This window comes from Chlorocebus sabaeus, chromosome 6 (genome assembly GCF_047675955.1).
Source record: "Chlorocebus sabaeus isolate Y175 chromosome 6, mChlSab1.0.hap1, whole genome shotgun sequence".
NCBI lineage: Eukaryota > Metazoa > Chordata > Mammalia > Primates > Cercopithecidae > Chlorocebus > Chlorocebus sabaeus.
Genome location: NC_132909.1, coordinates 53,171,155 through 53,178,484, shown reverse-complemented (window position 1 = coordinate 53,178,484; position 7,330 = coordinate 53,171,155).

Here is a 7,330-nt window from a genome sequence, read left to right as displayed (position 1 = left end):
AATCTTTCATGCTCATGGAATGTGTTTCAGCATGTGGTGTGGGATAGTAGGTAGATACAGTATCTTTTCTCTCCAAAAACGTGGCTAATTATTGTAGTACCACATATTGATAAACTGTCCTTGACTTACTGATTTGAAATTCCATGTCTATTAAACTATAAATTCCTATGTATACCTGTATCTGATTTTAGACTCTATGCCAGTGATACATTTACTTATGCCAATATCAAGATCATAATCTTTTCATTCCACTGGTTTTATATCAACTAATAATATTCCGTGGTAAAAAAATAATAATGGTAGCTTGTTAGTTTGTTTTTGAGACAGTCTTGCTCTGTCACCCAGGCTGGAATAAAGTGGTACAATCTCGGCTCACTGCAACATCCACCTTCTGGGTTCTAGGGATTCTCCTTTCTCAGCCTCCCGAGTAGCTGGGATTACAGGCACGCACCACCACACTCAGCTAATTTTTGTATTTTTTTTTTTTTAGTAGAGATGGGGTTTCGCCATGATAGCCAGGCTGGTCTCAAACTCCTAACCTCAGGTGATCTGTCCACCTCGGCCTCCGAAAGTGCTGGCGTGAGCCACCGCACCTGGTGGTAGCTGTTTTTTATGTCTTACTACCCCAAATGCTTAATAGACATTAAATTTTTATGCTCCCAATGATGTAACTATTATCATGATTTTCCCTTTTGGTTTTTAGACCAGCTTTACTGAGATACAATTCATATATAACACACACAGTTCACCCACTTAAAGCTATATAATTCAATATTGTTTAGTACATTCACAGTGTTGTTCAAACATAATTTTGGAACATTTTCATCACACTAAAAGGAATCTCTGAATGGGAAAATCCATTTACCTCCTCTTTAAGCTCCAGGGAACCACAAACCTACTTTATCACTACAGATTTTCCTTTTGTAGACATGTCATATGGATATAATCATACAATTTTTTAATTTTAATTTTTCTTTTTGTATAGACAGGGTCTCACTAGCACAGGCTGATCTCGAACTCCTGGGCTCAAGCAGCCCTGCCTCAGCCTCCAAGAGTGCTGGGGTTATAGGCATGAGCCACCATGCCCTAAAACCATATAATCTTTTGTGAATAACTTTTTTCACTTAGCCTGTTTTTCAGGGTTAATCTGTATTATAGCCTAGATCATTCTATTTTATTGCTGAATGATATTCCATTCTATGTATATACCATATATGATTTGTCTTCACTTGATGGATATTTGAGTTGTTTCCACTTTGGGGGTATCGTGATTAATGCTGCTTTGAAAATTCACATGTATCTTTTTGTGCATATTGGCTTTTATTTTTTGTTTTGAGAGATCACGGCTCACTGCAGCCTCTACTTCCTAGGCTCAAGCGATCCTCCCACCTCAACCTCCTGAGTAGCTGGGACCACAGGCATTAAGCCACCACACCCAGCTAATTTTTGTATTATTTGTAGAGACAGGATTGTGCTCAGGCTGGTCTCAAAGTCCTAAGCTCAAGTGACCTGCCCGCCTCGGCCTCCACTGAGGCATAAGCCATGGTTTTTGTTTCTCTAGAGTATATATCTGGGAATGGAATTGCTGAGCCATGCAGTAACTATTTATTTAAGATTTTGAAGAGCTGCCACACTGTTTCTGAAAGGGGCAGAACTGTTTTACATTTCCACCAGAAATATATGAGGCCTCCAACTTCTACGTCCCTGCCAACACTTTAGTCTTTTTCATGTTAACCATGTTAGTGGTGTGAAGTGATATCTCATGATTTTGACTTGTATTTCCCTAAGACTAGTGATGTTGAGCACAATTTAATGTGCTTTGTTAGCCATTTGTATGCTTATTTGGAGAAATTTCTGTTCAAATCCTTTGCCCCTTTTAAAATTTGGTTTCTGCCCAGGCGCGGTGGCTTGGAATCCCAGCAATTTGGGAGTCTGAGGCGGACAGATCACTTGAGGCCAGAAGTTCAAGACCAGCCTGGCCAACATCATAAAAGTTATAAAAATCACCCAGGCGTAGTGGCACACACCTGTAATCCCAGCTACTCGGGAGGCTGAGGCAGGAGAATCGCTTGAACCCAGGAGGCAGAGGTTGCAGTCAGCCAAGATTATGCCACTGCACTCCAGTCTGGGTGACAGAGCCAGACTCTGTTTTGAAAAAAAAAAAATAAAAGTCCGGGTGCAGCAGCTCATGTCTATAATCCCAGCACTTTAGGAGGCTGAGGCAGGCAAATCACCTGAGGTTGGGAGTTCGAGACCAGCCTGACCAACATGGAGAAACCCTGACGCTACTAAAAATACAAAAATTAGCCAGGCATGGTGGCACATGCCTGTAATTTCAGCTATTCGGGAGGCCAAGGCAAGAGAATCGCTTGAACGCAGGAGGCAGAGGTTGCGGTGAGCTGAGATGGCGCCAGTGCAATCCAGCTTGGGCAACAAGAGCAAAACTCCATCTTAAAAAAAAATTTTCATTGAGTTGCAAGAGTTCTTTATATATTCTGGAGAGGTCCTTATCATATATATGATTTACAAATACTTTCAATGGGTTTTCCTTCTGTTTCTTCATGGAATATTTTAGAATACTAAAATATATAATATTGATGAGTGTCTTCTGAAATACGAGTTTAATGTTGAAAATTTTTTGTTCACAATGTTTTTGATACTGCACCTAAGAAAACATTACTAAATCCAGTATCATGACACTTTCTCCCTATACTTTGGGAATTATTGTAGGTCTTACATGTTTAGGTCTTTGATCCACTGTCAGCTAACTTTTGTGGGTTTTTTTAATATTTTAATTTTTTTTACTTAATCCCCAATGTGGTATTCGTTAACTTTTGTATGTATGTAAAGTAAAAGCCCAAATGCATTCTTTTGCAGTATGGTATCAATTTTTCCCAGAACCATTTGTTGAAAACATTCTTTTCATTCTTCATTGAGTTACCCTGGCAGCTTTGTAGATCCGTTGACCATGTATGTGAGGGCTTACTTCTGGACTCTCCATTCTATTCCATTAATCTGTATGTTTATCCTTAAGCCAGTGCCACGTTGTTTTGATTACTACAATTTTGTAGCACTTTTTGAAATCCAAAAGTGTGACTCCTTCAACTGTGTTCCTCTTTTTCAAGGCTGTTTTGGCTATTTGGTGTTCTTTTCAGTTCTATATAAACTTTATGATGAGCCTGTCAATTTCTGCTATGAAGCCAATGTTAAATTAAAAAAATAATAATAAATGGAACTTGTTGGGTGGGCGCGGTGGCTCAAGCCTGTAATCCCAGCACTTTGGGAGGCCGAGACGGGTGGATCACAAGGTCAGGAGATCGAGACCATCTTGGCTAACCCGGTGAAACCCCGTCTCTACTAAAAAATACAAAAAAAAAAACTAGCCAGGCGAGGTGGTGGGCACCTGTAGTCCCAGCTACTCGGGAGGCTGAGGCAGGAGAATGGCGTAAACCCGGGAGGCGGAGCTTGCAGAGAGATGAGATCCGGCCACTGTACTCCAGCCTGAGCGACAGCGCGAGACTCCGTCTCAAATAAATAAATAAATAAATAAATAAATAAATGGAACTTGTTAAAGCATAGTAAGGCAGACTTTACTCCGTACCATCACGTTAGGTATAGGGACCACTGCAATAGGATTTTGCAGTGGAGGTGATAGAGTAGGCTAACTCTGAATACTATAGCATGAGCAAATCGGAATTTATAGCCAAGTTAAAGAGTAAAGGTCAGTGAATGGAAAATTGCTAAGAGGAATAGCAGGGGTATGGAGGATGGTGGATAAACTAACCTAACAATGATGTCTGATCACTTTGGCCTGTAATTGGTAGATAGTAGAGAACCAGTAACCTGATCAGCTATCAAGGGTGATCTGATACTGAGGGTGGTAGGTTCTTGCTGTACTGACTTAGCAGGGTTCTTGCTAAAACTCAGTGTACAAAAGTGTACACATGGGCCTAAGAAAAGGTTAAGGAACTTGACTATAGTTGAGTAAACCAAAGACTCTGTCACCATCTGGAATTTTGATAGGGATTATGTTTAATCTATAGACCAATTTAGAGAGTACTGCCATCTTAAAAATAATACTAAGTATTCTTGGTCAGGTGTGGTGGCTCACGCCTATAATCCCAGCACTTTGAGAGGCCAAGGTGGGCAAATCACTTGAGGTCAGGAGTTCGAGACCAGCCTGGCCAACATGGTGAAACCCCGTATCTACTAAAAATACAAAAATTAGTCAGGCATGGTGGCACATGCCTGTAATCCCAGCTTCTCGGGAGACTGAGGGAGGAGAATTGCTTGAACCCAGAGGCAGAGGTTGCAGTGAGCTGAGATTGTACCAGTGCATTCCAGCTTGGGGAACAGAGCAAGACTCCGTCTCAAAAATAATAGTAAGTATTCTAATCCATGAACATGGATGACTTTCCATTACTTTTGGTCTTCTTTATCAACATTTTGTAGTATTCAGTATGTAAGTCTCGCACATATTTTATCAAATTTATTCCCAAGTATTTTATTATTTTAATACTATAATAAATGGAATTCTTTTCTTTTCTTTTCTTTTTTTTTTTTTTGGAGTTGAAGTTTCGCTCTTGTTGCCCAGGATGGAGTTCTGTGGTGCCATCTCAGCTCACTGCAACCTCCACCTCCTGGGTTCAAGCGATTCTCCTGCCTCAGCCTCCTGAGTAGCTGGGACTACAAGCGCACGCCACCAAGCCCAGCTAATTTTTTTTTTTTTTTTTTTTTTTTAGTGGAGACGGGGTTTCACCATGTTGGCCAGGCTGGTCTCAAGCTCCTGACCTCAGGCAATCCACCTGCCTCGTCCTCCCAAAGTGCTGGGATTACAGGCGTGAGCCACTACGCCCAGCCAGAATTGTTTTCTTAATTTAATTTTTGGCTTGTGCCATGATAGTATACATAAATACAACTGAGTTTTCTATGTTGATCTTGTTACCTGTAACCTTGTTGAACTTGTTTATCAGTTTTAATAGTTTAGTGGATTCCTTAGGATAAACTTATATTCCACACTGGATTCATTTTCTTTTCTTTGCTCACTTACTTTTTAAATTCCAAATGGATGTGGAATTTTTCATCTTTCTTCACAATACTTTCCTCTCTCTCAATTGTAGTAATTAATTGTGTTGAAAACAGTCCTGATAATAAGCCATTCTTGCAATCCTAAAGTAAAACTGGTCATAGGGCACTATTTTTTCTCATAACTGGATTAATTTTGCTAGAAATTTTATTTAGAAGATTTGCATACAAATGTGTTTTCTTTAAAATATCATTACCCAGGACTAATTTAATCTTACTAAGTACCACTAAATCTTGTCTTAACATATTTGAGTGGATGCATTCACTTACTTGATTCTTACAATACCAAATCAGGCAGCTTATTATAAAATTCATCCAGTTCACACAGAAGATCAGACTGAGGCAAGAGAGGCAATTTAACTTCTACAAAATTACATAGCAAGAGGCAGAACCAAGATGTGTACTCTAGCAGTCTGACTCCATGTTCACTTTGCTCTATGACCGGTACAGCTTTAAAAGTTGCCTCATCTCTTCAAATGTGTTGACCTCTGTGAAATGCTCTGAGGTATTTCTTTTGTTTTCTTTTTCTTTTTTTGAGACAGAGTCTCACTCCATCACCAAAGCTGGAGTGGTGCAATTTCAACTCAGTGCAACCTCTGCCTCCTGGGATCAAGTGATTATTGTGCCTCAGCCTCCCAAGTAACTGGAATTACAGGCGTGCAGCACAATGCAGGGCTAATTTTTGTATTTTTAGTGGAGACAGGGTTTCACCATGTTGCCCAGGCTGGTCTCGAACTCCTAAACTCAAAGTGATCTGCTTGCCTCAGCCTCCCAATGTGCTGAGATTATAGGCATGAGCCACCATGCCCAGCCTGAGATATTTATTTTCATGTCCACCTGGCTGAAATTACTATATATTTGGAGGACTAACTCCCCTTACCTAAAATTAATGTTTCAGTACCTCAACCCCTATCCTTTTCTCTTGTTTTCTCTTCATTAAGATATAAGTCCTGGCCGGGTGTGTCGCTCACGCCTGTAATCCCATCACTTTGGGAGGCCGAGGCAGGTGGATCACAACGTCAGGAGATTGACACCATCCTGGCTAACACGGTGAAACCCCGTCTTTACTAAAAATACAAAAAATTAGCCAGGTGTGGTGGCGCATGCCTGTAATCCCAGCTACTTGGGAAGCTGAGGCAGGAGAATCATGTGAACCCAGGAGGTGGAGACTGCAGTGAGCTGAGATCATGCCACTGCATTCCAGCCTGGGCAACAGTGCGAGACTCACTCTCTCTCTCAAAAAAAAAAAAAAAGATTTAAGTCCCTTAAGGAGGCCAGGCACAGTGGCTCACGCATGTAATCCCAGCACTTTGGGAGGCCAAAGCAGGCGGATCACAAGGTCAGGAGATCGAGACCATCCTGGCTAACACGGTGAAACCCCGTCTCTAGTAAAAATACAAAAAAAATTAGCCGGGCGTGGTGGCGGGCCCCTGTAGTCCCAGCTACTCGGGAGGCTGAGGCAGGAGAATGGTGTGAACCCAGGTAGCAGAGCTTGCAGTGAGCCGAGATGGTGCCACTGAACTCCAGCCTGGAAGACAGAGCAAGACTCTGTCTCAAAAAAAAAAAAAATTCCCTTAAGGAGACTACAAGCAATGAAAAGATTATGATCTTGATATTGGCATAAATAAATGTATTACTGGCATAGAGTCTAGAATCAGACACAGGTATACATAGGAATTTATAGTTTAATAGTCATGGAATTTCAAATCAGTAAGTCAAGGACAGTTTATCAATATGTGGTACTACAATAACTACCCATGTTTCTGGAGGGAAAAGATACTGTATGCACTATCCCACACCACATGCTGAAACACATTCCAAAAGAAGACATAGGAATAAACATAGGAAAAAATAAACATAGGAAAAAATGCTCATTACTAATCATTAAAGAAATGCAAATCAAAACCACAATGAGATACCATCTCACACCAGTCATAACGGCTACTATTTAAAAGTCAAAAAACATGTTGGCGAGGATGCAGAGAAAAGGGAACATTTATACACTGTTGGTTGAAATGTACTGTGGAAAGTAGTGTAGAGACTTCTCAAAAGAACTTATAACAAAGCTACCACTCTAACCAGCAATCCCATTACTGGGTATATACCCAAAAGAAAATAGATTTTTCTATCAAACAGACACATACACTCATATATTCATCACAGCAATATTCACAATAGCAAAGACATGGAATCAACCTAGATGCCAATCAACAGTGGAATGGATAAAGAAAATGTAGTACATATA